The 23,953-nt window shown below is 36.9% G+C and overlaps 1 non-coding gene across 1 annotated transcript; it reads right to left on the bottom strand.

Annotated features, from left to right (window-relative positions):
• Positions 1-7,186: 7,186 nt before the first annotated feature.
• Positions 7,187-7,294, bottom strand: LOC112082324. The gene has a single exon (XR_002896984.1). It is a non-coding gene; the product is annotated as a small nucleolar RNA R71 (small nucleolar RNA).
• Between the last annotated feature and the right edge of the window lie 16,659 nt (positions 7,295-23,953).

Below are 23,953 nucleotides of genomic sequence, written 5' to 3'. Positions count from 1 at the left end.
CGCCACGTCTTTCTTCTTTCTACAGTTCTTTGCGTTTTATATGATGAATAAAAACCATTTACATTTGCGATCTTGTTAGAAAGGGATAATGATTATCTATTATTAATGTTATAATATCTACTTCTTGCCGACTTACCGTGGAAAGACACCGCCTCTTTGTTGTATAAATACATGTGCTTGTAACATGAAGTAAGAGAAAAAGCATAAGTGAATAAGTGAATAATAGAAGGGAAATAATTTCTCTCCCTTCTCGTCTCTTCTTACTCTCCTCTCTCTCATCTCTAATATATTATAATATATACATATATATATATATACAAACACACATATATATATATATTCTTACATATATTTCATATAATATATAATACGTTATCATCACGATTTACGTTTATCTATGGTCGGGATGATAGGCGCTGCCTTCTCTGAACCGATCGTTATAGTAAACTATATCTCTTCAGATCAAATATATGGTTGGTTTATGATCATATGGTAGTTGTCTTCTCAGATCATTACCTCAATATAATAAATGTCCCGAATACATTTAAAAAAAATTCCTGAAGAACTAAGAAAAATATATTATGTCCAAAAGACATACTTAAAAATGTCCCGAAGACATATATGAAAAAAAGTTCCAAAAGAACTATATGAAAAATATATATCTAGAATATATATAAAAACGTTCCTGAATAACTGTTTAATAACTTTCGTCTAGAACACGATTAACATATATGCTAACTATTTTAATTTTTATTTGTTTCGTTATTTATTTATGTTTAACTATTTAATTTATTTTATTAATATGGTTAAAGACAATGAAACATGCATGTCTTTAAAAGTTAGAACTTTCGAAAGAGTTAGAAGCTCAGAAAAACTAAAAACTCCAGGAGAGTTGAAATCTCTGGAAGAGATAAAAGCTCCAGAAGAGCTGAAACCTACAGAAAAGTTAAAAGTTCTAACAGAGTTAAAAGTTTCGAAAGAGCAAAAAACTCATAAAAAGTTATAAGTTCTTGAAAAACTAAACGCTTTTGAAGAGAAAAATTTATAGATAATGGAAAGATCCAAAAGATCAAAACGCTCCCGATAAGCAAAATGCTCCAGAAGAGCTAGACGTTCCAGAAGAACGAAACGTTCCAGCATAACGAAATGCTATAGAAAAATATATGATGGAGACATGCATAAAGATGGAAAATTGTTTAAGATAGTAAACCTGAAGTTTACTAGTAAATAACATAATCGGTTTCATCCATCCCAGTGTAATAATGGTATTGAGAATTTATGTGTAAAAACCCGAAGTTTTTCACACATAGCATGTCATGATGAAAAGAGAAAAAAAAAACCATCATGAGAGATAAATCACCATTTTTGGTTGAATGATTATTAGTTATAATGGTTGGATATCTTTAAAAGTCCCCCAAATTATATAATATATCCAAAACCGAAATCGGTTTAAGATGAATGAGCAAGTAAAGCCATCATCTCAAAGAAAGTATAAAGAGTCCCACAAAATGATTTGATGCATAATACAAGGCCCAAAGATGGGTTATTTGGATATGTTTTGGTCCTAAAGTGGGATTCACTCCGAGATGGATGAACTTGAAGTATCATCATCTCGAGGGAGAGAATTAAAAACTCCCATATCAAAAGTAGTCGAACATCCAGAATATTATGTTCACACTTGAAATGAGTTTTATAGATAATTTATAAAGCGATCCAGAAGATTGCAAGATCAACAATGGTGAATTTCTCCATGTTTTGGTATGAAAGAGTTAATGAATGAGATTTCATGAAATGAAGTATCATTATGGATCCTCGAATAAACGATTTTGAACCTGATGTTCAAAGGATAATTCATATGTAAATGTCAGACATACAATGAAAGAAAATCTCAATTCTAGCTCAAAATGCTCCAAGAATATGTCCCTGAAGGACGATTTATCAGTAAAGAATCTATGACACGTAAGAAACGTGATAGACTACTTTGGTTCCAAATATAAAATCCTCAAAAGGAAAGGAGCAAATATATGTTGAAAAGAGGATGAATTTCCTGAAGAGATCTGTTACTATGGTTAATAATAAAATCATGTACATGAATAATATCATTGATAATGATAAAGAGATCTTGATTAACCATGTTATTACAGAAAAAGTGGAACCAAAGACAAAATAATGGTCGACAATAAATAAGATAGCGCGCGATTTGTTATAAATGAGGATCATAAATCTACCTTTGTGGATGAGTGTAGAAAGTGAAAATATTGGCTAAAGAGTGAAAAGGCAATCAAGTCTATGCTAAGCTCATATGAAAAATGAGAAATTTTTGGACCAGCAGTTCAAACTTTAAAAGTAATATCAAGTCTGGTAGAAAATGAACAACTTGAATTGCGAAGGAAAGAATCCTTGAGGGATTAATGATATCATAATTGGGAACTCTACTTGATGAGTATATGTTGTATTGGGTTTAATAGTTTTAGTTAAGATTAACCAATAGATAGGTCAAAGAAAGTGATCATTGATTTAGTCCTAACATATGATGCTTTTTAGGAAAACTATGTTTATTTTATTTTGCAGGTATCCCAATTAAACATCTCATCTCGAAGATCACAGCAGGATCTAATATATAGAAAAGCTCAAATTTAAACATTTCTAAAGAAATTGCTATCTTGAAGTTTGTAAAATTTGGAAGTGCTCCACAAATATTAATGTTCCTGAAGAACAAAATTTATCGGAGTAGAGTAAATGAACGTAAGGAACAATTTAAAAAAAAGGGGGGGGGATGCTAATGGAATCTAAAATTCTCCTGAAGAGAAAGAAAATTAGAGAATAAAATGAAAGGATTCCCGAAGAATTAGCAGAAGATAATGTTTTTGGACTTATGATTATTACACCTGAAGATGTAATGTCATTCGAGACCAAATAGATTTTTGTTCAAAAATAATGAGAAAACAAAGTCACAAGATATAAAACTCGGTTTGTGGCATAAAGTTTTTTTCAAAGACCAAAACTTGATGTTATTCGGTCATGGATGTAATCACATTCAGTAATATATTATTATAAATCCCAGAAGGATCAACAATGTCTGAAGCATTTGAAATTTTATTTGGTCGAATTCCAATGGTTAAAATAAGAGTTTGAAATAAAAGAGCATGACCAACTCGAACTACGGACCAGAAGTTCAATGACCTGAGAAATCATACGAGTTTGTTCACTAAGGCTCTACTTATAAAATTCCCCAAAAGATTGTATATATCATTGGAATGCATCTCCTGAAGATGATGTTTCCAGGGGGAGAAATGTGATTATATGCGTGGCTGCACTCTTTTTCCCTCATCATGGTTTTATTCTATCGGGTTTTTCCATGAAGAGGTTTTTAATGAGGCAGCAAAGAAAAACGCAAAAAAATAAATATGTAAATCGCAATACTTCCAGAAGAAGAACAGCGTGGATGCATTTTTTTTTTACCATGGTTTTTGTCCTATCGGGTTTTTCCATGACGAGGTTTTTAACAAAGCATCAAAGAATACGCAAAAGATATTTAAGACACCAGAAGAAAATATTACATTTCCGATGACGTAGAAGTCAAGAATCATCAATCCAAAGAAGAGACTATTTATTCAAGAGTCTAATAGACGAAAAGAATATTATATCAATTTTTCAAGAATAGATTACATAATGGATAATCAAGGAGGAGTGTTAGAAAAGAATAATAATTATGTATTATTAATGTTATAATATCTACTTCTTGCCGACTTGGAAAGACACCGCCTCTTTGTTGTATAAATACATGTGCTTGTAACATGTAGTAAGAGAAGAAGCATAAGTGAATAATAGAAGAGAAGAGAAATGATTTCTCTCCCTTCTCGTCTCTTCTCCCCTTCTCTTCTTCCTCTCCTCTCTCTCTCATCTCTAATATATTATAATATATACATATATATATCCTCACATATATTTCATATAATACATAATAGATCTGTCTTACTTATGGTAATTTTGGGTTTTAGTTTCTAATAAAAAGAACCATTTTGTTATAATAGTAGAAATGATTAACAATAGTAAATATAACTGAGAATAAATATAAATAAAGATAAAAATTTAATATCCAAGAGAAAATAAGATTTTGTGAATAAATTATAATTAAAAAAAACAAGATAGATTTGTTATTATAATTTATAAAATATATTGTAATAATGAGTTGTATTACAATCAAACGAATTCGTTCATTTATATAAAAGTTAAAAAATTACTATATTTGCATAGTGACGTGGATTCTATACATTTTTTGTCAAAATATTTTTTTATTATTAAAAACTTTTAAGCATTATAAAAACATTTTTATGTTGAAGAAAATTTCAATTAGATATTTTAATAATATAATATTAATATTTTGATATAACTTAATAAAGCAATTAGCTGAATATTGATTCACTGAATATGATCTTCTAGTTTCTATTGCAATAGAACAATTGCTATTATAGTACAAAAGATTCAGATTCCAAAGGACCAAGGTTACACTTGTAACTCTACAAAGATTGAAACAAATCTAAGAGAAAAGATGCTTTGGTTGTGATTAAAGTGACAAGTAAAAGAAAACAAAAGACGACTTAAATTCGATTAAAACAAACACTAGATTAAGACAATTCGCAAGAATTTCAGAGATACAAATCAAATAACTATTTAGGGCATGGTTTAAATGCAAGCCTCAAACTCAAACATAAATACATATCAACTCGCTGTCGTGGCTCCGATAAATTTATCAATCAGCCTAAATTCTAAATTGTGGTTTGAACCTATAAATCGCAAACAAGCATTAACAAGCAGGTTTAATTTGTTCACGATCCACCTTAGCATCAACTATCATTAGCCAAGGACGAATCGCTCACCAATGTCTTTTCTAGCAACCTATTACACTTTTGATGAATAGATTCACCTAAGATCGCAGATTGAGTGATCAATTCAACCTAAGCATTAAGATTAACAATGGTGAAGACAATCTAATTAAGCCCTATTTGCATTCAATTTACTACTTGATAACACTGGATTTTGACCACTTTTATGGATTGTTTTAATATCTTATGCATGTGTTTTAACTCTGTTTCAACGTTTGTTAAGTGATTTCTATGTTTTAAAGTTTTAAAAGACTTTTCAGAAAACTTGGATTAAAGATGTGCAATTCGGACCGAATGAGCAATTTTGGATAAATGCAGACAGTCACAAGTATGATACTCGATAAAGACTTTCTCACCGTCTGATCATCCCCAAAATTTGAGAAACGATAGAAGAGACAACCAGCTTTCTATTGCAATTAGTTTGGAGACAATCCAACGGTTAGATCTTTAGATATTTACGATGCAATAAAAACAGAAAAAGCAGTCTCGAAGGAGAGCATAAGCCGAAACCGCGGCCAGACAAGGTTTCCCCACGGTCAGGACGACCACAACCACGGCCAGACATCATTTGACGTCCCAAGATGACCTAATTCAAGCCCAAGTTCAGCCCAGTACTTAATCTTCAAACCCTAGATGTTTCCAACGAATTAGAAGGCTATATATACTCGTTTTAAGTCATATGACCAAGTCATGGAGAAAGAGCAGAGAAGAGAGCCGCACACCTTTGGAGTTGCCGTCTTTGGGAGAAGAATGAGTCACCAAAGGAGCCATCATCGATCTCCATCTTCATCTGCGTTCTTCGTTCTCTACCTTTCTCTTATATAATTTCCAGTAAATTACAATACTTTTGAGATGTTTTTATACACTATGATTGAGTAATTCCCTTGTTGGGTTTTAATGGATTTTTTTAAAGAGAATTCATGGATTAATTTCTGGTTTGTTAGATTAGGGTTTATCTTTGAGTTATTCGTCCAAATTTGTGTTTCGTTAATGTGGCTTGGATCGACCATCTAGCTATTGCGACTAGGTTGATTAACTCATCAAATGTGTTGTCAAATTGACTAACCCTATTTAGATGAAAAAATTCTCTTAGACGGTGTGAGTCAATCTGAAGCGTTTTGTGAAGTCATCAAACTAATTTGTCTAGACATTTAGAAAACTGAATGGGAGTTTAGTAAATTTGAGTAAATAAATTTGTGATTAATACTATGTGAGTATGTTAGTCTTGGTTTGATTTCAGGATCATATCTATAGAAAACTCTATGTTTAATTCTCTTGTAAGCTAGTCTACCATTCCTGGCAAATTCCCTAACGCCCGACAGCTTTTCCTATCGATTTGATCTTATTTTTTACTTGTTTTTAAGATTATTAATTGCTATTTTCGTCACTGTTCACAACCCCCCCAAACAAACACCCATATTTCATCTTAGCTCAGTTCTCATCTTAAGTAAACTCGTACTGCAGTTACTTGGTCTTCAGTGGATCGAGTCCTAAGTACTATAACGTACATCTGTGCACTTGCAGAAAACTAGGGTTAAAACCTGAGCACATCAAGTTTTTAGCGCCGTTGCCGGGGACCTTTAACGTTGCCTACGAGTTTCAAGTCAGAATCAAGTTTAAGGTACGTTTTCTTGTTTATTTTCTTTTAAATTTCTTTCTAGTATTTCATAATATATATATATATATAAATAAATAAAAATAAAAATATATACATATATATATATATATATATAAATATATAAATAAAATAAGAATAATTAAAAACAAAAAATTATATATATATATATACATATAAATAATACTGAGATGGACGAGAACAATAGAAACTTGCAAGGTTTAGATAGCCTTAGAGATAACCACCACGTCCAGCAAAAAATTGATGAACACGTTCGGTTCCAAGACGCTCCTCGCTTAACTCTGAGTGATTACAGCCCTCCGTATGCTTTCTATGAGAATCGTTGTCCTATTAATTAGTCTAGAACCCATCAACGTAGACTATAAGATTAGCCCGAAGCTCATAAAATTGATCCAGCAGAACCAGTTCTATGGTGATGCATCATAGAACCCCATGGAGCAGCATCATAGAACCCCATGGAGCATCTCCAAGATTTTGAAGAAATCTGCTGCACCAAGCAATTGATCGGAGTTCCTACAGATTACTGAAAGTGCAAGATGTTTCCATTTTCACTTTGTGATGAGGCACATGCATGGTTTAAGTCCTTGACTCCTGGGTCACTCGGATCATGGAACGAATGCAAGGCTGCTTTACTTAACCATTTCTACACCACCTCTAGATCAAAATTCTTTAGAGACAAAATTTATAGGTTCCAACAAAAAAGAGGCGAACTTTTTTAAGGAGCTTGGGATCGTTATAAAGGCTACATTAGGGAATGTCCTCACCACGGTTTTACAGAGACATGCGTCTTGAACACCTTTTATGAAGGTCTCGAATGGACATCTAAGACACCTCTAAATGTAGCAAGCAATGGAAACTTCATGACAAGGACTGTCGAAGAAGCTTACGTCTTGATTAATAATCTTGCTGTGAGCAGCAGAAATAATTGTCTGGATCAAAGAAGAACATCACGTTCCACTTCCCATGGTCATAAGGAAATCAAAGAACTTAAAGCCATGGTGAAATTGTTTCTCAAAAATCAGCAGCGTTCTTTTAGTGTCTGTGAAGCAGCTAATAGAGCTGAGATTAATCATCAACTTGTAGCACAAGAGCACACCCATATGAATCTCCAGTCTGGTCCAAAATCATCCCCAACCTCTCAAGACAACAAGCTCGAGCTTATGGTGCAACCCCTTCTTATGAAGCTACAAAAATTAGCAGACAATGTGGATATGAAAGTGGACAGCTTATACACTGATCTTAATGGTAAATTTGAAGCTCTTTCCAGTCATGTTGATAGCATGGACGTACAGCTATCACACACCATAGATGGTTCAAAAGGCACCAAAGTTATCGAGAGACGAATTGCTGAGGTGCATGAAAAAATCGTCCAAGACACCCGCAACCTTAAGCTTAAGTTAGACAACATGAATGATTTTCGGTACAAGTTAAAAATCATGTGTGATTACCTCAACAAGAACAATGAGGAGTCATTTGAGAATTTCACTAACCTCTCAACTCATGTCAAGATGCTCGAGAAACAAATCGGACAAATTGGAGAAAGTGTGAAGAGACAAGATGGTCATCTTCCGGAAAAAACTGTAGACAATCCAATGGGGCGTTGCAATGTCATAGACACTGATGGTGAAAAAGAGGTCACGCCTATTCCTCACAATCAGGACACTGAAGTTGAATCTCTAGAATTTCCTGAAGAGTATGATGCAATAGGCAAAGTTCTACACCAAAGGAAGCTTCATAAGATAAATGATTCAATGAAGTTTGTCTTCTCCTGCATAATTGAAGGTGTGGAATTTTTTGACTCCCTATGTGACACAGGAGCAAATGTGAATGTGATGTCTAAACCAATTTCAAACGAACTAGGGGTTTGTGATATCAAACCTCCTCACGGTTCTCTTAAGTTTGGAGATAATTCAAGCACGATTCCATATGGTTTCGTAACGGATTTGATGGTGCAAGTAGAAGGGTGTCTTGTTCCTGTTGACGTTCACAATCTTGAGATGGAAAATAACTCTCCCTGGAAATTAATATTTGGAAGATCATTCCTTGCAACAGCGGGGGTAGTTCTTGATTATCCCACCCGAAGAGTTTGTTTTTCTAAAGTCAAAAAGAGAATCTTCTATCCTGCAGTCAGTAGTGATGAAAGCTCTTACTGTATAACCATCTACAAGGAAGATAAGTTGATTTTAGACCCTGGAGATAACGAGGAAAAGTCCCAACACATTTCTATAGAAGACCCTTTAGTCGAGCCTGTGGGAGTTGCCAAATCGATAAAATCTAAGCACGAAGCGAGAAAATCTCACGTGAGTAAGTTAGTCTCTAAGCCTATCTAAACCTTGCAAGTGTCTATTGTTCTCGCCCATCTCAGTATTATTTATATGTATATATAATTTTTTTAAAAACAAATTATTATTTATTTATTTATTTATTTATACAGATATATATATATATATATATTTATGAAATAACAGAATAAATTTAAAAGAAAATGAACAAGAGAACGTACCTTAGACTCGATTCTGAGCTGAAACTCGTAGGCAACGTTAACCGTCCCCGGCAACGGTGCAAAAAAACTTGAAGTGCTCAGGTTTTAACCCTAGTTTTCTGCAAACGCACAGATGTATGTTGTAGTACTTAGGGGTCGATCCACTGAATACCAACTAACTGCAGAACGAGTTTACTTGAGATGAGAACTGAGTTAAGATGAAAATATGGGTGTTTCTGTGGGGTTGTGAATAGTGACGAAAATAGCAGTTAATAAACTTAAAAACAAATAAATAATAAGATCAAATCAATACGAGAAGGTGTTGGCCGTTAGAAAATTCGCCGGAAATCATAGAATAGCTAGCAAGAGAATTAAACATAGAGTTTTCTATAGATATGTTCCTGAAATCAAACAAAGACTAACTTACTCACGTAGTATTAATCACAAATCCATTTACTCAGATTTACTAAACTCCCATTCAGTTCTCTAAGTGTCTAGACAAATTACTTTGATAACTTCACAAAAAGTTTTATATCGACTCATGCCGTCTAAGAGAATTTGTTCATCTAAATAGGGTTAGTTGATTCGACAACACTTTCGGTGAGTTTAATCAACCTAGTCGCAGTAGCTAGATGGTTGATCCAAGCAACATAAACGAAACACAAATTTAGATAAAGAACTCTAAAAATAAACCCTAAACTAGCAAACCAGAAATCGATCCATGAATTCTCTTTGAAAAATCCCTTAAACCCCCCACAAGGGAATTAGTCAATCATAGTAAACGAAACACAAATTTAGATAAAGAACTCTAAAGATAAACCCTAAACTAGCAAACCAAAAATCGATCCATGAATTCTCTTTGAAAAATCCCTTAAACCCCCACAAGGGAATTAGTCAATCATAGTATATAAGAACATCAAAAAGTATTGTAGTTTGCTGGAAATTAAATAAGAGAAAGGTACAGAACGAAGAACGCGGATGAAGATGAAGATCGATGATGGCTCCTTCGGCGACTCCTTCTTCTCCCAAAGATGGCAACTCCGAAGGTGTGCGACTTTCTTCACTGCACTCTCTCCATGGTTTGGTCATTAGAATGACCTAAAACGAGTATATATAGCCTTTTAATTCATTGGAAACGTCTAGGGTTTGAAGAATAAGTAGTGGGCTGAACTTGGGCTTGAATTGGGTCATATTGGGACGTCAATGATGTCTGGCCACGGTCGTGGTGGTCCTGACCGCGGGGAAACCTTGTCTAGCCGTGGTCGCGGCTTATGCTCTCCTTCGAGACTGCATTTTCGGTCTTTAGTGCATCGGACAAATATGAAGATCTAACCGTTGGACTGTCTTCAAACCAATTGCATTCGAAAGCTAGTTGTCTCCACTATCTTATCTCAAATTTTGGAGATGATCAGATGGTGAGAAGCACTTTATCGAGTGTCATACTTCTGATTGTCTGCATTTATCCAAAATTGCTCATTTGTTCCAAATTACACATCTTTAGTCCAACTTTCCTGAAAAGTCTTTTCAAACTCTAAAAAATAGAAATCACTTAGAAACCATTGAAAGCAGAGTTAAAATACCTGCATAAGATATTAAAATGATCCATAAAAATGGTCAAAGTCTGGTGTAATCAAAGTGCACAGTCGTGCGATGTAGTACTTAGGATGTCGATCCACAGGGATTATGAGTTTTCCGTGCGAATCAATTAAAGACCTAGGACTAATTGAACTGACAAATGGGGGTTTTAGTTTTGGTGTCACTAAATCCTAACTATATAACAAAATAGAAAGTTGTAAAACAATAAAAACTAAACGCTGGGTTAAGGGTATTCGCAGGGGTTCATGAATTGATCTAATGATAGATAAACGTTGGATTTATTTGATTCTAAGTGCATTGAAAAGATGGTTGACTCCTCTATCTTGTGTCCCAATTTGGGGACGATCAGACGGTGGGAAATTCTTCATTTAATGACAAACTTCCAACGGCTTCAATTAATCAAAAATTCTACTTTTGCTCCAAAATACATTCCTTTTGTCCAAATATCCTGAAAAGTTTTTTGAAACTCTAAAATATGGAAATCACTTAAAACCCATTGAAAAATAAATTAAAACACCTGAATAAGATCTTTAAATTATCTTAAAAGTTGTCAAAATACGGTGTTATCAGTTCTTCAAGCAAGCTTTTGGTGGTCTTCTATGTTTAAGACTCCTAGTACTTTCATCTTGCAGTGTGATGCCTGTCAGAGGATAGGAAAAATCAGTAAGCGACATGAGATGCCACAAAACTTCATCTTTGTGGTTGAAGTCTTTGATTGTTGGGACATCGATTTTATGGGTATTTTCCCTTATCATATGGGAATAAGTACATCCTGGTTGCTGTAGACTATGTGTCTAAGTGGGTGGAAGCGATTTCTAATCAAACCGATGACGATTCAGTGGTTCTTAAGATGTTTAAGACCATTACCTTCCATTGATTTGGAGAGCCTCAAATTGTTATAAATGATGGTGGATCTCACTTTATTAACAAGGTCTTTGAGAAGCTGCTGAAGAAGCATGGTGTGAATCATCGTGTAGGTACTCCTTATCATCCTCAGATGAGTGGACAGGTTGAGGTCTCAAATAGGCAAATCGAGGAAATTCTGGAGAAGACAGGGCAAGACTTTGAAGGATTTGTCTACAAAGCGTCATGATGCTTTCAAGACACCATTTGGGACTATACCTTTTCATCTGCTTTATGGGAAAGCATGTCACCTTCCAGTGGAGATGGAGCACAAAGCAGCTTGGGATATAAAGATGATGAACTTCGATATCGAATCTACTGCTGAGCGGAGACTGGTTCAGCTGAATGAATAAAATGAGATCAGGTATCACACCTATGAGAACTCGAAGCTGTAAAAAGAGAGAACTAAATTGTATCATGATAAGAAGATCGTCTCTAGAAACTTTAAACCAAATAACCAGGTACTTCTGTACAATTCTCAATTGTAATTGTTCGTGGAAAATTACGTTCTCGTTGGTCAAAGTCTTTTTACCATCAAAGAGGTCAGAACATACAGTGTTGTTGTCCTGATAAGTTCTGAAGGCAAGGAATTCACTGTGAATGGAGAAAGGGTGAAACATTATTGGGCTAAGGCCGAAATTCCAGCAGGGCACACGGTGCCTCTGGCTGATGCACCCATTGCTTGGTGGGAGACAACCCACTAGTAAGTCTGTACATAAGTTCTTTAATTGCTTTTGATTTTTCTTCTTGGTATTTTGTGTTTTATGTGAATCAGATACGAAGAGGCTCTGTGTCGAGCGACAGCTATAATGTGGTGGTCGATACCACCTATAAAATAATGGTATGTCTTGTTGCTTGTACCTTGTGTCTGAGTGATCTAAGAGCGCTAACTATGACGAATCTACGAGATACAACTTGTTTTAGATCACTGAAACACCTGATTTTGACAATTTTTATGGATCACTTTAAATATCTTATGCAGGTGTATTCAGTCAGTTTTAAAGGTTTTACAAGTGTTTTCCATGTTTTGGAATTGTAAAAGACTTTTCAGAAAACTTAGACTTTTGGAGTGCATTTTGGAGCAAAAGTACACTTTTGGATAAATTCAGGCCGTCAACACTTTGGCAACCAAAGAAGACCTCTCACCGTCTGATCATTCCCTAATTTGGAGACATTATAGAGGAGACAACCGGATTTCCAGCACACTTGGAATTAATGCAATCCAACGGTTAGATCTTCAGATATCATCAATGTACTGAAGGACAATCAACACATTCACGAGAAGGGACAAGATTTTCACCCGCGGCCAAACTCCTTCCCACCGCGGCTCAGCCTCCTCCACCCAAGGTGGACCTCTGTCCGAGCCTCAGAAGCCCAACTAAGGCCCAAGACACTTCGTGCACTCATTTTGCAAGCTTTAGACGCCCAGACTTGAGGAAACACTATAAATACTCATTTTTAGGTCTTTTGAAAGGGAGCCTCTTTCATCTATTTGAGAGAGAACTTCATTGTAGTTTTAGGTTTTACTTTTATGCATTTGTAGAGCTATTCATCGCCAAAATCTGTCTTCAATAAGATAAGTTTTTCTGCAACTTTGTTTGTTTACTTTATTGTTTTTTCTTTCTTAAACCAATGATGATGTCAAGCTCAGCCATGTCTGAGTAATCACCTAGTTGGGTGAAGGGACCATCAAAAGGGATCCCATGTTTGACTGATATCTAGGTTTTTAGGTTAAAGGATTTTGATTTTAAATGATTCTTCCATTCATCCAAATCTCATATCGGTTCTCTGGATTGATCACCCAGAGTCCGATCCAAAGTTGAATCCGAGCCACAAGAGTGTTGTATCTGGGTTACCTGAACTGAATCTTATGAACGTCACCATCGTAGGAGAAAAAAGCTACATACGGAGGATACGTAAGCCGAGATGGATTCTAATCTGAAATGCATGTTCTTATTCTGGCATGAGAACGATAGTTAATTGCAAAGAATTAGTGATTAGATGATTAGGGTGACGAGAGTTGGCTAATCTTACAAGTGTTTATCCTAATTTCAGAATCACAGAAAATATTTACCTAGAAAATTCATGTGTCATAGACCATGAACCCTAGAGATGAACCCTAATCCCAGCGCCGTCTTTCATATTGTTTTAAATCGATTTTGCTTCAAGCTTTTTTAATTCCCTGTTTATTTATATTTAGTGACAAACCAAAACCCCATTTTTATCTGATTAGGTCTACAGTTGTTTTAACATCAGTTAGAAGCCTTCAACAAATAAATCCCTGTTGATTTGATCCCTATGTACTACTGCGTTTGATGTGCACTTGCCGCTTGTTTAGGGTAAAACTTATAGTTGCCCACTGCACCCACTTCAAGTTTTTGGTGCCGTTGCCGGGAATTTGTCACTGTTGATTTGATTTCTTAATCTAATTTCAATTCTAGACCACAAGATTTTCGAGTTCTGGTGGAGTTTTTCTAACTTCTTTTTTTTATCTTTGCTTTCTTTGCTCTCAGGTGCATGACTACTAGGAGAAATCCTGCCAACATTGTACCACCCCTAGACGAGATAGACAAATACGAAAGAGAACTTTGGAGACTCAGACAAAGAACGCTCAAGATGGCCGATCTAAACGCCCATCGGGAAACTCCTTTAAAACGTGATCAAGATGAGCACATTGGAGATGATGACCGTGATTCCATTCACGAAGATGACCGAGAGGCTGCTCATGAAGCAGATGGCCAGCAACAACTCGATGGAGAGTAAAACCAAATCCCTAGAAACACTGCTCAAGGCGCTGATAACAGAAGGAGTCAAGACCAGGCCGATCCCAAAGAACAAAGGGATGATGAAAACATTGTTCCACCACAATTTCAGGAATTCCAATGTCAAAATCTGTTGTTGAGAAACTTGGTATAGGAATATTTATCCCATCTCCGGTAAGGATAGTCTTTGGTGATTCATCTGAAAAGAGAACAGAAGGAATGATTCAGGATCTGCCATTGGTCATTGGAAGAAAAATCATCCCAGCCGATTTTCAAGTCTTAGAGATGGACCAAGACAAAGAAAGACCTTTGATATTTGGTCGCCCAATCTTAGCAACTGTAGGTGCTTTGACCATGCAAATCGCTGTTTAGTTTTCTTAATTGTGGACAGGAAAAATTTTTATAGGGCCACACCGGATCAATCTCCGAACCGCAAGGACAAGCCCAAGGAGAAGGTCTCGAAAAACAAGAAGGAACTAAAAGCACTTGCTTGCAAACAATTTGGAAAAATCAAGAAAGTGATACCACCAGACATCAGCAAGGAGAAGAAAGCAAACCTTGAAAGAATTGTAGAGAAGAAAAAAACATATCTTCAAGGATACAAAAATCTTTAAGAAGGGGATGGATATTGTGATTCAAGATGAAGGAGACCCAAAGTTCAAGCTCAAGAGAAATCCAAGGACTCTTATTCAAAGAGATCCTTCTTCTTCTTCTCAATCCTGATCCCACCAAGATTTTAGCTAAAAGACTTTAAACAAAAGCGCTTGATGGGAGGCAACCCATTTGGTATGTTTTTCTTTTCTTATTATTTATTTTATATTTGAACTTTTTCTTTTTATGCATTTCAGGCTTTCATAAAATCCAGAAAAACCAAAGACATTCAAAAAACCAGAAAATACAAAAAGATAAGAGGAAGAAACCGGAAACGAGAAAGAAGCAAAGGAAAGCCGAAGCCATTTACTGTGGCCGCGATCACCTCAGCCGCAGCCAAGCCACATTCTGTCGTGGCCCGTGTCTCCCACCCGCAGCAAAAACATTGTTTGACGCGGCCGCGCAAACTTGGCCCGCGGCCGGGCTCATTTTTGCTTTCATGTCGCGTTTTCTCGATTTCCCGCAAACCAAAACTTCAAAATCCCGATTTATTCCAGAATCAAACCGGGATGTTCCCGAAACATCTTTTCTGTGTTAAACATGTAAAGGTAAGTCCTTAAAAGCTTTTATAATAATTTTTCTTAGGAAAAACACCTTTTTAAATGAAAAAGAGGATTTCAAAGATCAAAAGACTATTTTTCATCATCTTCTCTAACAAGCTTGGAGATTTTGAGAAAAGACCAGATTTCAAACTTGACAAATCTTTTTCAAATTTTTGAACCTGTCGCACTCTTTTTCAAAGGAGATTCCAAATCTATCATCACATCACAGTTTCATCAAGGTATGGATCCAAATTTCTCACTTTTTATTATGAACTCAAAATTAGGGTTTTCTTAGAATGAGTAGGAATTCACCTTAGGATGATTGGAGATTGTCCTTGAGCTCCAGACTAGACTTCTGGGTAGTTCAATTGAACGATTTAAAACCTAGACCACATAGATTTGAATTTTTCAAAATCTGAGATTTGAACACTTAGAAAATCAAAATTTGGAGAACTGTTTAATTCAGCATTAGCAAATCTGGATTGTTGGGTTACTGTGGATAGATAATATGATTAGATTGCATATGATAGAGCATTAACATCATCTTGCTATGAAAATCTCATATGTAGAACATCACTATCCCGAAATCGACCAGGAACTCCCATATTTTGCAATGTTTGATTCAATTACAGTTTGTTTGTCCTGTGAATGTGTTTGTGATAGCTGTATGAACATCTTTGCTCATAAAAATCGATTCAAAATCAGCTTCACTCAATCTCTGCCTCGAGAATTTTGTTTTGCAGGCCATGGAACTTTTCCGAGCATGCCTCATTCGCACTAAGAACAGTCGTCATGCGAAGAATCCATATTCCTAGGAGACATATGACGCATTGAACGAGACACAGCTGCGTGATGATGAAACTTTCTCCACCTTCCTATCAGCGCAAAGAAGAATCTTTTCAGGGCAGATCGAGAGGGTCCCCACTCGAAGATCAGTACCTCGGAGAGCCAAGTCTTCTTCTAGACCGAAGGTGAAGTTTTTTGGTCAGGCCATTAATCCAGATATCAACTACTTGGAGAACCTTGAGAAGCTGAAGATCAAACTAACTCCAGCAATCGATTACTCTTCACTCGAGATGCTTGGAATCAGAGAGGATGTGATATGGAACCTTGATAAGCTTGGGATCAGATCATTCATGGAGCAGAATTTGCCAACTTATGAGAGCCATACCAGAGAGTTCCTAGTATCAGTGACAATGTGCTCCAAGAAGAGTGCTACTCCTAGAGCTCTAGATGGTACACTTTCCTTCCATATTGGAGGACATCTCTATTCTCTTACCATTTTAGGGATGTGTGAAGCCTTGAAGCTGCCATACTGTGATGAGATTGCTTTGGAAAAAGATCCAGATGAGGATATATGGAAATTGATGGGTAATAGAGTATATGACAAAAGAAGATCCAAAGCTTCACTTCTCTCTCACCCTGCAGCTCGATATGTGCATAAGTTGTTGGCACACACTATGTTTTCAAGAAGCAACCAGGCGAATGTGCTCAAACCCAAGCTGGTGACACTTCAGCTCCTTTTCACAGATCATCTACGGTTCCCCTGCTTTGCTTGCATCATTGGCAAGAACTTAGTGAAGGTTAAGCATGAGATGCTTAATTCCGAGTGCCAAGACTTCTCACCAGCCTTTGGGAGCATCATTACATTGCTTATGATTGCAGAAGGAGTGGACTTTTCAGCTGAAACCCCTCTTAGGAAAGACTGGTTCATTCTCTCCTAGTTTTCCAGAGACAGGACTATTTCCAGGGCCAAGATGGATCCCATTCGATTTTCTTACAAGTTCTGCTCTTGTACCTCTGCGTACAGGGTTCTCCTACCATCAGATTCAGTGCCCCGAATCCGAGATAAAAGCCCAGGATAGAGACCAGAGACTCGCATTTCTTACCATTTGTTCCACTCCTTCCTTTGACCAAGAAGCAATTTCTGGCTGCAAAAGCTAAGAGAGAGGTAGCTGCAAACAGCAGGAGAGTTCAGCCCGTACCATCATCATCCCGAGAAAGTTCCTCTCACACCATAGCATCCACTAGGAGCGATGCAGACTTTGCAGCATTGAAGAAGAATCTCGACCAGCAGGAGAGGATCAACAGGCGCATGAAGAAGTTCCTGAAGAAGAATCATAGGTTTGATGATGACTCTTCTGCCACAGAGACAGACGACAGCCATGAGACATAGGGGCTTATCCATCACCTTACCATACCCACGGTTCTATCATCATTTTACTTTCTTTTCTTTTAGACTCTTTTGCTTTTATTTTCCATTTTCTCATTAACTTTTTCACTCTGGGGCTAGTGTGATTTAAGTCTTGGGGATGATGTTTATTCGTATTGATTTATTTTCTTTGTTTCTTATTTTTTCTGCAATTTTAAATTTTTGTGCTTATTAAGACCTTTAGTGTTTTTCAGGAATGTTTGACACAAAACTATGATGAGTAAGATCCATGTGCTTCTAGACGTACATGATAGTTCTTTTTGTGGTTTGTACTAGACTAGGCGGTAGCTAGAGTACTTGCACTATGAACTCCCACCAGAGGATTTCTATTCATAGAGATGTTTTCTGACAGGATATACTAGCTCATTTTACTTGAACTTAATCTTGACATCTAATTTTCTCATCATTGGTTGTAGGCAGGCATCATGATATACATCTAGGACATCTTTACCTTATTTTACCACTCTTTGTTGTCCTTGATGGCCAGTTCATCTTTATCTGGTTCCTGATGTGTTTACTGCAAGAGGGAACAAGTTTTACCCTTAATAAAAATAAATGAAAGCCGCAAGTGCATAGCTAATCAGTTGTAGTACTTAGAGATCGAATCCACAGAGATTTGTGTGTCTGGTATTTTTCTACGGTTTCTAAGTTTATGTCTAGACTAAATCGGTTTTTAGGGGTTGTTGTTTGTCACTGATTAAACTAAAACTAAAAAAGGAAATAAATCTATCCTAGAAAGCAAGTAGAAAATCGAATGAAAGCAAATGAAACAAGCAGAATATCGAACTAAGGCAAATAAAATGCAGTTCTAAAAGAGCAAGTAAAAATCGATTGGTTTGTAAACTATGGCTAAAAACACTGAACTTTCGGGAACTCTACAGGAATCATAATCAGTTTCAACACTAAAGATTACAGATTGGGATTGACGGATATCGAAATATAGGGTTCTAGAGCTAGAGTTCGGCGGTATGACTACTTAACCGTCGTGATCATAACCAACTGTTTCTCGCAACCCTGACCAGTAGGTTTCCACTCTGGCCCTGGAAGGGAGAAAACACAAGAGCTGCACAGGACTCATCAGTACTCACGACTTCACTGGATGTAGGTTTCCACTCCTACGGAAAAATCGCCTGTTTCATTCTAGGTCGGATACTTCATGAAAACTTTCGCAACACTAACTATCTAGATCAGATACGAGGTGATCAATCAAGCATACATGCATTAAGGATGAGAATAAACAGAGAACATAGTTAAAATCCCAGATCTATAAACCTAGATGTCTTAATCGACCATGAGAGCCCATTTCGGGAACCCTAAGCCCAACTCGGGATCTACTCAGACATGGCTGAGGTCGACATCAACATTGGTTTTAATAAAAGCAATCAAAAAGAGTAAAGAAAAGAGATGAAAGAAAGTTTCTCTATTGATGAACTCAGAGTTGAATAATCTTTTCTAAAAATCGCATAAAACGGCTGAAGAAAAAGGGATTTTGGAAAAGTATGAAGGTGATGTCTAAAAACGACATAAATGACGAGTATTTATAGTCTTCAATACTCCATGGTCTCTAGGGTTCCGGAATTGAGGCTGGGAAATGACTTGGGCTTCAAAAATGGGCTTCTTAGGTAGGAGATGCTCGGCCGCGGTCGCGTGTGTTGCGACCATGGTAGATGAAGGCTTGGCCGCGGTCGCATGGTCCTGGCCGTGGTGGATGGGTCGTTGGCCGCGGTTGCGTGGCTTGCTGGCCGTCTTCGAGGGTCTTCGGAACAAATAGAATATCTTGAGATCCAACCGTTGTAATGTCTCCAAACCAAGTGCATTTGAAAGCTGGTTGAGTCTTCTATAAGTTGTCTAATTTTGAGGGTGATCGGACGGTGAGAAGGTCTTCTTCTCTCCATGAGAATTCTGATGGTCTGCATTTATCCAAAAGAGTCTTTTTGTTCCAATTTGTGCCTCTTTATCCCAAATTACATGAAAAGTCTTTTAAAATCCGAAAACATAGACATCCTTTGAAAACCTTTGAAAAGAGAGTAAAAATACCTGTAAAAGATATTAAAATGATCCATAAAAATGATCAAAATCCGGTGTTATCAACTCCCCTAGACTTAGACTTTTGTTTGTCCTCAAACAAAACAAAGGCCAAAATCTCGGTGAGAGGTTTGAAAACATAGGAACTAACAAAGTCTCAGAGACCAAGCTTCTAGACCAATATCAATCATTATGCATCAATTGGGAATAGCCTAGAAAATTTTCACTAAAAATACGGGCATAACTAGTCCGTTAATCCATCATGCGGAAGTCTATTGCACTGAGATCTAACTTACAGTCAACTAGCTCTTAACATTCATTAAAAATTTTGGTGGTTTTCATCAAAGAAAGTATAAGCAAGGCAATCTAGGCTAGGTATCAAAAAGGTCATTCTATGGGTAAGGCTTAAAGTGTTTATGGGTTACCTGAAGATCTGGAGGATGCAAGATATTATGCAAAATCGCAAGAGAGAGCGAAACTGTTGATATCCACAGTTTTCAGTCACTTTCTTCTTGCCATAGATTTCTGGTCTTCTTCCTCAGGTTCTCTCCTAACTCCCCAGACTTATATTTTGTTAATCTTTCAAAACCATAGCTCCTTAGATGAATAGTAGTTGCTTTTTGCTCCAAATAATTTCGACAATCTAGGACTCATTAAGCTTTTTGTTTCCTTTCCTTTCATTTATCTCTTTTTTTTTATTGAAAGAGGAAACACTTTTAGATAGAGTCTTAGAGATGCACGAAAATTACCATTAAGAATGAACTTTCTGAGCCTGCTAAAGATTGTTGATACTCTTCTTTCTTAACTCCATTCAGTCATTCTCTTGAGTGACATAAAACTGTGTTGTTTCTCCCTCTCTAGCGTTTTTGCACATATCTGCTGATATAAGCTAAAGAGAGGATGCATGAGGTTCGAAAATAAAATTTTTGGACTAAGGGTATGGTACCAGATAAAGATGAACTGGCCATCTAGGACAACAAAGAGTGATAAAGATGAGGGTAAAAGACGTCCTAGATGTATATCTCGATCCCTGCCTATAATCAATGATGAGAAAATTATATATCAATATTAAGGTCAAACAAAATGAGCTAGTAATTCATGTCAGAAAGAATCTCCATGAATAGAAGTCCTCTGGTGGGAGTTCGTAGTGCAAGTATTTTAGCTACTTCCTAGTCTAGTGCTAACACAAATGAGCTATCATGCGTAGTGTAGAAGTGTGCAGGTCTAAATCATCACAGTTTTGTTTCAAACATTCCTGAAAAATACTAAAGGTCGCATAGGTTACATATTAAAATTTAAAGAGTACTTGAAATTTAAAAACAAAGCAAGAAAATGATTAGTACGGATAGACATCGTCCCCTAGACTTAAATCACATTGTCCCCAGTGTGAAAACGTTGGTGAGAAGATGGTGAATGAAAGCGAGATAGTCTAAAATAAGATAAGATAAAAGAAAAGAAAATGATGATAGAACCGTGATGGTGGTCAATGGCAATGAAGTGCTGGTCGATCATTCTTCCTCCGACGTGTCCGCGTCAAAATGGTGCTGCTCCTGTAGGAAAGTGACGACACGCTCAAAATGTCGTCCCTGTCTCTCAACTCTACGCTTCAGGTCAGACTATGTGCGTGATGATGTGGATGATGAAGTATGGTCAGTGGAAACTGACGGTTGATAGTGAACACGTGGTGCAGCTGCGTCGTGCTTCGCCTAGGCCACTATGTACTGCCCGATAGTGAGTGGCAGACGAGGTACCGAAGGTAAAAACTCATCTGGTCCCGGAGTCCATCGTGGGCGTGCTCCATTACACAATCTCGGGACTGATGCTGAAGGTAAGCAAACTTGGTGCTCTTCGGTGCCAGTGCAATACTTGTAACCGAACATGTCTGGATCAAAAATGGCACAAGAGATAATTTGATCGTGAGAGAGATAGAGTAGGACATACCAGACGTCAGGAAGTGGATCATCAGATGAGAAATCGAATCCTACAGCCTGTAGTATTGATGCGATTTGTAAACGGGGTTTGTTGTTTTCGTTTTACTAAGCTTCAGGTTTTAAATTTATAACCCCTAAATGTCTGCAAGTGCACAGATGTGCGCTGTAGTACTTAGGGTATCGATCCACAGAGACTTAGTTGTTTAGTACGAATTCAACGCAACGCTTAAATCAGATTAGAACTAAAAGGTTTTGGTTTTGGTTTTGGGTTTTTGTTGTCACTAAATCTAAACTTGAAAGCAAGTAAAAAGCAATAGAAAGAAAACTAAAGCAGGTAAAGCAAGTAAAAAGCGATTAAACAAAGCGAATAGAAGGCAAGTAAATAGCGATTGAAAGTATAATGGAAACAAGAAAATAAGCGAATGAAAAGCAAAGGAATACGAAGGTTGTAAGCGATTAAAGACAAACGTTGGGGCTCAAGGGGTTTCGCAGGGGTTCATGGACTAAGCTATGTCGATTTTAAACAAGTGATAAAGGTAATCAACTACGTATGTTCTAGAACTCGAGGCACGGAAGTATGAATAGCCTACTTTCGCAGCACCAAACAACTATCTCTCGCAACCCTAATCAGTAGGTTTCCACTCTGATTCTGGAAGGGAGAAGATGCAATAGCAGAACAAGACTCATCAATATTCACAACTCAACTACAGGTAGGTTTCCACTCCTATAGAAGAATTGCTCGTTTCACCCTAGTTCAGACAATCAATGAAAGCTTTCGCAACATATCATGTCAGATCAGCTTCTAAGTGGCCAGCAAAGAATCACGCAGTATAATCAAAGGCAAACGAAGAACATCTAGAAGATTATAAATCCTAAATCTATCGATTCATAAGCAAAGAAACATGAGATTCCCTTTGAATAATCCCTTTAAACCCAACTGGGTAACTACTCAAACATATTGTAAACAATCATCACAAAGTATTGAAAGTTGCAGGAAATTAAAGAAAAGAAGGAAGAAGAACGAAGAATGGAAGCGACGACGGAGGCGCGATGATGCTCTCCTCGGCGGCTCCTCCTTCAAAGGCGGTGGCTCCTCTAGGGTTTCTCACGAAATCCCTCTCTCTCTCTCTCTAAGTTGTCTAAGTTTCGGTCTCTATTGGTCTCCGCCTCTTTAGAATGACCTAAAGAGGGTATTTATAGCTTCTGGGGTGGTTCTGGACACTTAGGGCTTCAAAAATAACGAAAGGAATTGATCTGGGCTTTAATTAAGTCGTCAGGAAAGTGAACGACCAAAGTCCGCGGTCGCGGTGGCTCTACCCGCGGGAAAATGGGTGTTGGCCGCGGTCCCGGCACCTGCTCTCTTCCGGAACTGCATTTTCTGTCATTCTTGCATCGGGAATATCTGAAGATCTAACCGTTGGATTGTCTCCACACCAAGTGCACTAGAAATCTGGTTGGATTCTCTATGTTGTCTCAAATTTTGGGGGTGATCAGACGGTGAGAAGGTCTTCATCGCTTGTCATACTTCTGACGGTCTGCATTTATCCAAAATTGCTCATTTGTTCCAAATTGCATATCTTTTGCCCAAGTTTCCTGTAAAGTCTTTTGAAACTCTAAAACATTGAAAACACTTTAAAAACATTGAAAAAAGAGTTAAAACACCTGCATAAGATACAATTATGATCCATAAAAGTGGTCAAAATACGGTGTTATCAACTCCCCCAGACTTACCTTTTTGTTTGTCCTCAAACAAACTTAAGTCAGGAAAGAAATTTTTGAAAAATTGCAGGAACTAAACAATATCTCAGTGACCGTCCTTCTAAACCATAACTTATCGTGAAACATCTAATTGGATCTAATCTAGAAAATTCTCACCAAAATACAAGCAAACTAGTCCGTTAATCCGTTATGCGAAAATCTACACACTTAGATCTAACTTCCAGTCAACTAGCTCTTAACATTCATTAGAAATCTCGGTGGTTCTCATCAAAGAAAATCTAGGCAAGGCAATCTAGGCTAGGTGTAAAAAGGGTTATTCTAGGGGTAAGGCTTAAAGTGTTTACGGGTTACCTGAAGATCTGGAGAATGCAAGATATTATGCAAAACCGCAAGAGAGAGTGAAGCTGTTGGTATCCACAGTTTTCAGTCACTTACTTCTTGCCATAGATTACTGGCCTCTTCCTCAGGTTCTCTCCTAACTCTCCCAGACTTAGATTTTTGTAAATCTTTCAAAAACATAGCTCTATAAACGCTTAATAGATTCTTCTTGCTCCACAAATTTCGACAATCTAGGACTCATTAGGCTTTTTGTTTCCCTCTCTCTTTTC

The sequence above is a fragment of the Eutrema salsugineum genome, unplaced genomic scaffold (genome assembly GCF_000478725.1).
Source record: "Eutrema salsugineum unplaced genomic scaffold, Eutsalg1_0 scaffold_8, whole genome shotgun sequence".
Classification (NCBI taxonomy): Eukaryota; Viridiplantae; Streptophyta; class Magnoliopsida; order Brassicales; family Brassicaceae; genus Eutrema; species Eutrema salsugineum.
Note: the sequence above shows the minus strand (reverse complement) of the source record. Positions and strands in the feature narration are given on the sequence as shown.